The 11,941-nt window shown below is 44.2% G+C and overlaps 1 protein-coding gene across 3 annotated transcripts in view; it reads left to right on the top strand.

Moving 5' to 3' along the window:
- Positions 1 to 952: 952 nt before the first annotated feature.
- LOC139765460 (uncharacterized) overlaps positions 953 to 11,941 on the top strand; it is a 244,742-nt gene continuing 233,753 nt past the window's right edge. For all 3 annotated transcript variants that reach the window (XM_071692829.1, XM_071692831.1, XM_071692830.1), the window contains exon 1: positions 953 to 1,193. The gene's annotated coding sequence lies outside the window, so the exon portion shown is untranslated. The remainder of the gene's footprint in view (positions 1,194 to 11,941) is intronic.

Raw genomic sequence — 11,941 nt, 5'->3', positions numbered from 1 at the left:
ACAGGGTTCTTAAAGGATTATTCAAGCAGAGAACATGTATGGTCTTAGCGTGAACACTGGGAAAGTGTTAGGAATAGTCGTCCTAACTTGATGTTGGCGGCGTTAATGACCATAGCAGTCGATAGGCCTAAAGCTCAAATAGCCAGCCGGGCTTGCCATCCACGAGGCCATCTGTCCGTAATTACAGACTCCCAGGGAATAAAGAAAATATAATAATGTCTAGGTTGTACTTAAACAAAATGTTAGTTTGATAATGCATGATTGGAGGCACTGGCAAGTCTGTAGTTGCAATGTTTCGGTGATAAAGGAATTATATGAATGCTTCGTAGCACGAAATATCATCGCTGGCTTAATAGCACCATAGCAAACTTCTCGCCACAGACCCGTATCATTTCAACGTATAGTCGTTCATCACCAGGAAGAAGTCTCTATGTATCATTACTTGCCGGGGCCAACATTACATTTCCTCGTCCTGTATCTTGATAATTATCAGGAAAATTCACAATGTTTGACATTCACAATGTCACAACTATTCATTGGAAAGCGTGGATTACTAGTAAGAAGTGTTGTATTCACAACTATAATTACCACGTACACCTCAGGTAAACATGACTTGATTAAGCAAGCCAAGACTTACACTTCGTGAAATTAACTGTATAAGAAATATGTCATGTACGGCCAGAAGTTAATGTGGCCTTTAATCCACCACTGGAGCCTCATGAAAAAAGAAAAAACTAACTGACTTCGAAATGATCCCTGACGACTACCAAAATCACTTATGCAAAAACTAAAAGATTCAAAGTAAATTCGCCCTTAGAAAAAAAATCATAATTTGGAATGGTCATATGCCTTACCCACAAATAGAATTAGCTTGAGTGTATTTGCAATATCTATTAACGTAACGATGACGCCGTTACGCCCGCGGGACCGGGTAGTAGTACGTCTGGCAGCGGGGTGGCCCCACGCCGTGAACCTGGCATACACGACGTTCGGTGCTTTGGTGCTGATGCTACTCGGGTAGAGCAACGCAACGATTGCAGTATGGATGTGGGCGCCGCATCGGTTGGAGTTTAGTAGTGACAGTCCATGTGCCTTTTGGTGCCTTCATTGCCCGATGTTATAATAGGATTCATTAACGTGTTAAGGCATTCATTAGCAAGACCTAAATCTGGAGTGTTTTGGTGATTGCCAAGGTTAGTTTCATATGAATAATCTTCGGATGTAAGAGAGTCGTGTGTTCAAAGCTAGAATTTTAATCTTGTAATTTGTGAAGAGTAATATATTCAGTGTTCGAAGTGCATTGTAAAACATTACATTACTGAACGGGTTTGATGACAGCGACAGCCGGTTATTTGTTATGAGCTGTTGGAGGGAAGTCCAGAAAGTGAACATATCTTCTGTCGAGTAAAGGGAAGTGAAGGACTTAGACAAATACATATATACAAATACAGGTCTCTTACAAATAAGTGTGGTTCAAGTTTGTGTTAATGAGAATAAGGGGTTCAAGGAAAATGAATCTTTCTGGTTGGTGTAGGAGCCTAGAGATTCGTGCGCTCTCAGAGATCTGCCCGTAGGAGGGAAACTTGGACCTGTGCCATAGTCTATCCTTGTTATTTATGGTCCTACCTCCAGCCACCTAGGACGCATTTCCTGAGTAGGTGATTGTTTACGTTGAGGGGGAGGTGAAAGTAACTCGTCAACACCGACGACAATCATGGACATGCATGAATTCACCAGACCCCCTAGTTAAACCTAATTATTATTTACTTCACGGGGGAGTGTAGTCTGCATTATTAATAGCAGAAATTCTGTATTCGTTTTTCACTTACGGCTTTCACGTTAGGTTAGGTTTTTTGGGTTGGTAATGTGCCTCTTTTGGTAAATATTATTTGAGAAATGTATTTCCAATCCGAGAAACCAAAGCTAATCGGATAAAGTAATTCATTGACAAAAACCGTATCAGATTTCTTGTATTTAGTATAAGACAGAGAATTTTTTTTAACCATGTTTTATCAGGTAAAAATATATGAAATATGATCAGGGGAAAATGTGGATTACTACGAAGTGAGCTGAAGCAGTCGTAGAAACGAACAATACCTCTGAAAACCACAAAGAAATATATTAGCATAGTTCACGGAATACCTGAGAATTGGACTCTCCCTTTTATTTTTTTATTTTTAAGGTGCAAACCAAACTTAGCAGTGGTAAACGCTGGGGGGGGGGGGGGGATCAGGAGACCCGAGATTTATTTCATATTTAATGCTATAATAAAACAATACCAAGAACTCATGAGCATCGCACCAACTTGCACAGTCGAAAGACCAATACAAACATGCTCCGCTGTCGAGCATCATCTACAATCAGTTATTCCACTCGTCTCACCCTCAGCGAAAAGGCTGTAAGAGTTTGGGGTTAAGGTTTTCCTAGATCCTGTTGATTTCTGAAATCGTCACATTTTTCTTTTTACGTTAAGTAGCCCCATATATTCCGTGAACATAGTCCTTCCGACTATGACTCGTCTATTTACGCAGGATGAAATGTTCCCGAAATCATGTAGCGTCGGTCTAGAACATTGCCATTGCTCGTAAGGGCTAAGAATGTATTGATACAAATTATGTCTAGTTCCATGAAGTCTTGTGGTGCGGCTAGACCAATACTTTACCCCACACCTAAATATTAAATCGAACATTCCTTAAAGTTATCGTTGTTGATGGAACGGTGTTCTACTAGATGTAACTAACATTATCAATATGATTTTTGTTTCCCTTTAGTGAGTGTAATCTTAATCTGACGTAACCCTACTTCGTTTAAAGTGCTTAATGCAAATGAATAGTTTAATAGTAAACCGTTAATATTTATTTTTCGTCCCGCCAACAAAGTGAATTTTTTTTTTTATCCTGTAATTTTCTCTGAAACTGATCACCCCGTTGGTAAGGGTATAAAATGCTTCCCACGTGGACATTGTTCATGCAGGTGTCTGCGTCACAATTCTCGGAAAAGGCCATGTGTTGAACTGGCCCTTCGACTCTTGCATCAGGTTAGGGGAGAGCACTCGGAACCTGTCATGGTTTAAACGTAGAGGACTACTGTGTCACTAGATATTTTTAATATACATTTTTTTTTTCATTGATTTATCAAAGAATCATATGACTGCACATGACCATGATATACTATTATTAGGTTGTGGCGTAGGAGTAGGAGGAATTAGAGTTGCCTGCAAGCAGCAGGTGGAATGAGGCAGGATGTTTGAAACTGGCCACGCCTCCTTCTCAAAGGGAGGAGGCGGGGCAGCCAGAGCATTGTATTTCATGGGCCACTTTTGCGTTCTCAGGCCACCATTGATTAGAGTAATAGATATTGCTGCGTTTCAGTTGAGATGATTGTGATTACATTTATGGAGATCAATGCTGAAGGCTGCAAGGAAACCAGCAACTTTAGTCGTGTTAATTCGTAATAGAAAGATATTGTATAATCAGTCTTTTGTTTGATCGAAATTGAGGGAACTACAGAAAAATTTGACCTATGTCCAGTTAAAACTGAAGGGAACCGTGACCTGTGGCTAGTTGAAAGTGAAGGGAAGTGTGACCTATGGCCAGTTGAAAGTGAAGGGAACCATGACCTGTGGCCATTTGAAAGTGATCTGTGACCTATGGCCATTTGAAGGTGAAGGGAACTGTAACCTATGGCCATTTGAAAGTGAAGGGCGCTGTGACCTGTGACTAGTTGAAAGTGAAGGGAACTGTGACCTATGGCCAGTTGAAAATGAACTGTGACTTATGGCCAGTTGAAAGTGAAGGGAACTGTAACCTGTGGCCCGTTGAAAGTGAAGGGAACTGTGACGTATGGGCAGTTGAAAGTGAAGGGAACTGTTTACACTCTGGAGACTTGAGGTTAACCAGCAAGACAACAGCCAAGTCGACGATTGTACTCGGAAGAGGAATTTCTTATTCAATATTATGACTCCTGTGAATGACACCATCCCAGATCTGTTCTTTGAGGGCGTCCCCACCTTAGGTCCCCACCTCAGATCTGTTTCTTCTGGCTAGACGTCTTCACCCCTGGTCTGTTTCCTTTGGGTTACCCACCGCTGGTTTTTTTCCCCCCCTTTTTTTGTGGGTGACGCCACCACCTGTGTTTCTTGTGGGTGACGCCATCCAGCCTTGGTCTGTTAGAGGCGACGCCACCCGTGGCCTGTTAGGGGTTATGCCACCCGTGGCCTCTTTTGGGTGACGCCACCCATACTCCTTTGTCCCTCACGCTGTTGCCAACTCAGGGTTGTACTATAGAACTGTCCTGCCCGATGACATCGCCTACTCTCCCATGAGCAATGCGTCTTATTTGGCACCGATACCTTCCCATGATCTGTGACGTGTCTCTGTTACTTGTTACTGCTCGTAACCCTGTCTGTGAGTTGTGATCATCCGATACTGATGCTGTGAGGTGTAACCCGGCCAACCCGGATCCATAATGTGCGACTCGTGTGATACTATTTACAACGTGATACTATTTACAACCTTGATCTGTCATGTGTGACTTTTCCTTAATGTCCTTTGTTAGGGGTGGCTGTTACGTGGTAACATTACTGCCCAAGGTCCTTAAGAGGTCCTTAAGGGGCAGTCCAAAGATATATCGATATTTTCGTGGTTCGGAGTACTACTTTTCAGGTGACCCCCCCTATAAAGTGAGTATCGCAGACAGAAATGACATTTTCAAGTAGCACTTAATCAAAAGACTTGGCTACGCAGCTGTCTGCATCGGTTGGGGCTCCCGTTCATGTTGATGATTTTGGACGGTCATAAAATCTGATTGTCGTCCTATTTGTTTATTTCGCGTCGTGCTTGGAATGACTTTACACTCGTGTTGTCAGTTGCTTGTATAACATAGCCTAACACTTGCATGCACACAGTGCACCTAAGATTAAGGCCAGGTGTCCATTCAGCGACAAGTTTCTTAAGCATGATCTTGTGTTCCCTGTGAATCTTCTGCCCTGTCTGGGGCACAAACTCTGGCCTGTGAGATCGGTGATTAGGAACGCTAACCACTGCACTACGAGGGCTCATCACTTGTGTACAGTGGCCGCAAAAAAAAAAAAGTCATTATTGTAAAGGCGATACACTGCTAATATTCGTTGTGGGTACAAGCATATGACGCTCTCGTTGTGAAATTATCGTACACTTGGTCGCTGAGGCTAGTGTTTCTAACGATATGAGCACCAGCTATCCGCCTCAATGTGCCTCAGGCTGTCATGAGGGAAGGATTTTTTTTTTCTCTCTCTCTTCCAGGTTTCTTCCACTTTCGCTTTAAGATGGTTGGCTCTGACCTTCGTAGGGAGGAGAAAGCCTGAATTCTCTCCTGGAAGCAAGAAAATGTGGGTATTCGTGAGATTTCTAGGCGCAACTGGGCGCTAAGAACTCGAACTCACATCAGGTGGCTGTTTTATGTAAGACCTCATCGGTTCCTCGCCTCATTTAGGAGATCAAGACCCAATGGACTCAGAAGATGGCACAAGAATACTTCAGGAACCTTGCCTGTTCCATGACCAGTTGTCTGCAGATTGTAATCACGGCTAAAGGAGAGATGACCAAGTACTAAAAGATAAGTATGATATCGCATTGATGGTGTGTGTGAGGTTGACGAAGGTTTTTTCTGCTAAGTGTGAGTGACGCGTGAGCTTGGTACGATTCGCGTTTAGCAGCCAGTAGTCCCATACATTAGACAAGAAGTGTGCCATCTGACCTGATCTTCCTGTATTACATGTTAAAGAACTTGTATTGGTTGGATGAAAAGTATCTCTTGCATTATTTCCCTTCCGCTGATCCTGTACCCGGGAATAAAAATCGCCCTTTGACAGCTACAGGCTGAAGGTATCGTATTGGCATACAATACTCTTTTCCCGAAGTTTTAAGACTTCGATCGTAGAAGAATCTGTAAAGAGGAAGAATGCATCTTGCACCTGAAGATTTTCACCACTATTAACTGGCCGGGACTTGGTTGATGAGAAACATTGCATTGTTGTCATTACGTGTATGCAGTTTGGCTAAGTAATGTCAGTATGATTTTTGGAAATGGTAAGTTTCGTTAATGAATCAAAAACATTTTTTTCTTCAGGTCTTCAAGTCTACTATGGTTATGTATATCATAGTTTGTTAGGGCAAAGTTAGTCTGTATGATAACTGCAGTGAATTTTGATAAGTGGTTGCAGGTGTCCAGAAGTGGCGCGAGTTTTCCATCTACTATTTTAGGACATTCCATCACCCATGCCAGGAAGGTGTGCAGTGACTAGGCTTATAAACTGCCTGAATGGATTAGTTATTAACATATCTTTTCATACGTTCTCAAAAAATGTCTAAAATGTAACAAACAAATGAATGAGCATTGCTGCCAACCGTTGGCTACCCACCCCCCCTTCCCCCCAAGTCCCGAACTTAAAAGTTGTAACCCATCTTGGAGGTTGTAATCATTTTTTGATCAGTTACTATCAACCTTATCGCTCATGACAATCAGAGTCCACGTAATCCAACCATGGGACAGGATACACCAGAATGTACTTACTGGTGACGCTACGAACTGGTTCAGTCTGACTGTTTATGGTGTCTGATGGTCACAAATCGTAGTGACCTGGTTGATGGATTGACTGTCGTGTGTGCCGAACTGACCTTTGTGACGGAGGTAACGCTTGGGTCAGTACTGGGTGGATGTCTCTGTCCGGCAAGCCAGCTTGTGCGCACGCATGCGTCACTGTGCTGGGTCCGTATCAGCCGTTATCATCCTGAGTCTAACAGGAAAACCAACATCGCATCGACCTGAAGAAATGGAAAAATTGGGCAATGTTTTGCAACGTAGTTATGACACATAGTTGTGCCGGTACGGGAGAATAACATGGTGATCGCTGTCACTAAACTTTTAAATAATTCGTGTGATAATATTTCGAGTAAAATGAGGAATGGTGCTTGGTGATAATATCACATTTAGATATTAAGATGATTACGGGAGGGGACAAATGGTATGTAATATATCCTCGGATTCTAAGAAGGGAGTCGAAGTTTGGCATTGTGCTGGATGAGTGAGTGTTTGGTCGTCACAAGACAGGCGTCATTTGGCGACCTCATTACCGTTCATGGTGGACTTGCAACTATGGAGTTGTTTATGGGTCTTATTATATTACGAAGGTAAATGATGACATGGAAATTTTTTTTTTATCTTTAACTTCATTTTACATTTCCATGTTTACGTGTTTACGAAATATGGTTCATTTGTTAACGTCACAGCCACTGTGCGTCATGCAATGTTTGTTTGTGAATGTTCAGTCGACTGGAAAAAGTACCTGGTTGTAGGTAGCAGAGACGAAGGCCACTCTTAAAAACGAGGTACTTTTAGCCATTGGGATTTTGACGGATGTTACCGTGTCTAACATTTGGAGTGGTGGGGAGGGGTTGGTACTTACGATGGAGAAGCCCTACCTTCTCCTGCGAGGGAAGATGAGCTTGGAGTCGCATACACAAGAAGTGGTCAGGCGCCAGAGCGGTGTGTGTGTGTGTGTGTGTGTGCGTGCTGACAGTATAAGACAAATCGAGGGCTTGACTTACTGACAACTAATGACTGGGGATATATGAGTCGAGGCGGGTGGGTCGATCAGTGTGATGGGGTTGCGGGTGGGTCGATCAGTGTGATGGGGTTAATGGTGTGGGTGCGGCTGCCAGATCTGTTACGGTGGCTCTTTTTAGATGACAGTGGATTGTCGATTGGTTGGAGTCTGACGCAGGCAGACCTCCCATTGTATAGGTCATTGTCGTGTAGTCATTAGCTCGGCACCTGTCCTCTGTCACCCCAAGGTGACATGCGGTTTCTATTATTGATTTCGCAGCGACGTCGGATTGCTGTCATAGGTCAAAAAGGACCGTAAATTGGGAAAATGACGCTACTGTGTTAACCGCCCCACCTTGTCTCATTGAAGGACGCCTTGACGTTGATGGTGCACTCCATTGCTGACGAGCAAGGGAATGGCAGGAGGTCAGGTCAGGTGTGTTCATGTGGTAGATGAGTGGTAGATGAGTGCAGGAGGTCAGGTCAGGTGTGTTCATGTGCTAGATGAGTGCAGGAGGTCAGGTCAGGTGTGTTCATGTGGTAGATGGTGGTAGATGAGTGCAGGAGGTCAGGGCAGGTGTGTTCATGTGATAGATGGTGGTAGATGAGTGCAGGAGGTCAGGTCAAGTGTGTTCATGTGGTAGATGGTGGTAGATGAGTGCAGGAGGTCAGGTCAGGTGTGTTTATGTGGTAGATGGTGGTAGATGAGTGCAGGAGGTCAGGTCAAGTGTGTTCATGTGGTAGATGGTGGTGGATGAGTGCAGGAGGTCAGGTCAGGTGTGTTCATGTGGTAGATGGTGGTGGATGAGTGCAGGAGGTCAGGTCAGGTGTGTTCATGTGGTAGATGGTGGTGGATGAGTGCAGGAGGTCAGGAGAGGTGTGTTCATGTGATAGATGGTGGTAGATGAGTGCAGGAGGTCAGGTGTGTTCATGTGGTAGATGAGTGCAGGAGGTCAGGTCAGGTGTGTTCATGTGGTAGATGAGTGCAGGAGGTCAGGTCAGGTGTGTTCATGTGGTAGATGAGTGCAGGAGGTCAGGTCAGGTGTGTTCATTTGGTAGATGAGTGCAGGAGGTCAGGTCAGGTGTGTTCATGTGGTAGATGGTGGTAGATGAATGCAGGTCAGGTCAGGTGTGTTCATGTGGTAGATGGTGGTAGATGAGTGCAGGAGGTCAGGTCAGGTGTGTTCATGTGATAGATGATGGTAGATGAGTGCAGGAGGTCAGGTCAGGTGTGTTCATGTGGTAGATGAGTGCAGGAGGTCAGGTCAGGTGTGATCATGTGGTAGATGGTGGTGGATGTGTGCAGGAGGTTAGGTCAGGTGTGTTCATGTGGTAGATGGTGGTAGATAAGTGCAGGAGGTCAGGTCAGGTGTGTTCATGTGGTAGATGATAGTAGATAAGTGCAGGAGGTCAGGTCAGGTGTGTTCATGTGGTAGATGAGTGCAGGAGGTCAGGTCAGGTGTGTTCATGTGGTAGATGGTGGTGGATGAGTGCAGGAGGTCAGGTCAGGTGTGTTCATGTGGTAGATGAGTGCAGGAGGTCAGGTCAGGTGTGTTCATGTGGTAGATAAGTGCAGGAGGTCAGTTCAGGTGTGTTCATGTGGTAGATGGTGGTGGATGAGTGCAGGAGGTCAGGTCAGGTGTGTTCATGTGATAGATGGTGGTGGATGAGTGCAGGAGGTCAGGTCAGGTGTGTTCATGTGATAGATGGTGTTGGATGAGTGCAGGAGGTCAGGTCAGGTGTGTTCATGTGGTAGATGGTGGTAGATAAGTGCAGGAGGTCAGGTCAGGTGTGTTCATGTGGTAGATGGTGGTAGATGAGTGCAGGAGGTCAGGTCAGGTGTGTTCATGTGGTAGATGGTGGTAGATGAGTGCAGGAGGTCAGGTCAGGTGTGTTCATGTGGTAGATGAGTGCAGGAGGTCAGTTCAGGTGTGTTCATGTGGTAGATGTGTGCAAGATGTTGCTGGTTACATCCTCGAGGCTGTTGTTATATTGACCTGTGAACAAGACAGAAGGTTAGAGATGAAGATGTGGAGTACAACGGGGCCGATGGAGTAGGGGTGTGGTGGGCGAGGTGGTTAGGCAGGATCATGAGAGCAGATGTGGATCTGTCGGACTGAGGATGGCTGGCTGGTCGACAGGATGGCTCTGTGAACGCATCACGTTGTGAGTCGCCAGTTTACCGGATGTTATGATTGTGTGTAACTTCTGTAATGACGAAGACTGAGAGAGCAAGAGGTGAGGAAACAGGATCTAGGTGAGGTAAGTCAGGCAGGGGGTCCCGCATGGCGTTGCTGTAGGGGCAGGTGTGGCAGGGAGTCCCGCATGACGCTGGTGTAGTGGCAGGGGTCCCGCATGATGCTTTATATATATATATATATATATATATATATATATATATATATATATATATATATATATATATATATATATATTATCCCTGGTGATAGGGGATTAAGAATACTTCCCACGTATTCCCTGCGTGTCGTAGAAGGCGACTAAAAGGGGAGGGAGCGGGGGGCTGGAAATCCTCCCCTCTCGTTTTTTGTTTTTTTAATTTTCCAAAAGAAGGAACAGAGGAGGCCAGGTGAGGATATTCCAAAAAAGGCCTAGTCCTCTGTTCTTAACGCTACCTCGCTAACGCGGGAAATGGCGAATAGTTTAAAAGAAAGAAAGAAATATATATATATATATATATATATATATATATATATATATATATATATATATATATATATATATATATATATACTTGATCGCCATTTCCCTTGTTAGCGCCAGGAGCAGACGAAGAAAGGCCGCATCCACACTCATCCATTCCCTAGCTTTCATGTGTAATGTTTCGAAACCACAGCTTCCCCACAACCTAGCGCCACTTGCGGACGAGAGTCCACATCAAGGACGAGCCTTAATTGAAATAGAAAGAGTTTAATGAGACGGGAAAAACAAAACCTGTCGTGTATATATATATATATATATATATATATATATATATATATATATATATATATATATATATATATATTTTTTTTTTTTTTTTTTTTGTCGCTGTCTCCCGCGTTTGCGAGGTAGCGCAAGGAAACAGACGAAAGAAATGGCCCAACCCACCCCCATACACATGTATATACATACGTCCACACACTCAATTATACATACCTACACAGCTTTCCATGGTTTACCCCAGACGCTTCACATGCCTCGATTCAATCCACTGACAGCACGTCAACCCCGGTATACCACATCGCTCCAATTCACTCTATTCCTTGCCCTCCTTTCACCCTCCTGCATGTTCAGGCCCCGATCACACAAAATCTTTTTCACTCCATCTTTCCACCTCCAATTTGGTCTCCCTCTTCTCCTCGTTCCCTCCGCCTCCGACACATATATCCTCTTGGTCAATCTTTCCTCACTCAATCTCTCCATGTGTCCAAACCATTTCAAAACACCCTCCTCTGCTCTCTCAACCACGCTCTTTTTATTTCCACACATCTCTCTTACCCTTACGTTACTTACTCGATCAAACCACCTCACACCACACATTGTCCTCAAACATCTCATTTCCAGCACATCCATCCTCCTGCGCACAACTCTATCCATAGCCCACGCCTCGCAACCATACAACATTGTTGGAACCACTATTCCTTCAAACATACCCATTTTTGCTTTCCGAGATAATGTTCTCGACTTCCACACATTCATCAAGGCTCCCAGAATTTTCGCCCCCTCCCCCACCCTATGATCCACTTCCGCTTCCATGGTTCCATCCGCTGCCAGATCCACTCCCAGATATCTAAAACACTTCACTTCCTCCAGTTTTTCTCCATTCAAACTCACCTCCCAATTGACTTGACCCTCAACCCTACTGTACCTAATAACCTTGCTCTTATTCACATTTACTCTTAACTTTCTTCTTTCACACACTTTACCAAACTCAGTCACCAGCTTCTGCAGTTTCTCACATGAATCAGCCACCAGCGCTGTATCATCAGCGAACAACAACTGACTCACTTCCCAAGCTCTCTCATCCCCAACAGACTTCATACTTGCCCCTCTTTCCAAAACTCTTGCATTCACCTCCCTAACAACCCCATCCATAAACAAATTAAACAACCATGGAGACATCACACATCCCTGCCGCAAACCTACATTATATGGTAAATTATATGTGAGGGTATTGATTGAGAGGGTGAAGGCATGTACAGAGCATCAGATTGGGGAAGAGCAGTGTGGTTTCAGAAGTGGTAGAGGATGTGTGGATCAGGTGTTTGCTTTGAAGAATGTATGTGAGAAATACTTAGAAAAGCAAATGGATTTGTATGTAGCATTTATGGATCTGGAGAAGGCATATGATAGAGTT

Source organism: Panulirus ornatus, chromosome 55, assembly GCF_036320965.1.
Source record: "Panulirus ornatus isolate Po-2019 chromosome 55, ASM3632096v1, whole genome shotgun sequence".
NCBI lineage: Eukaryota > Metazoa > Arthropoda > Malacostraca > Decapoda > Palinuridae > Panulirus > Panulirus ornatus.
This window is presented reverse-complemented; position numbering and strand designations above follow the sequence as displayed.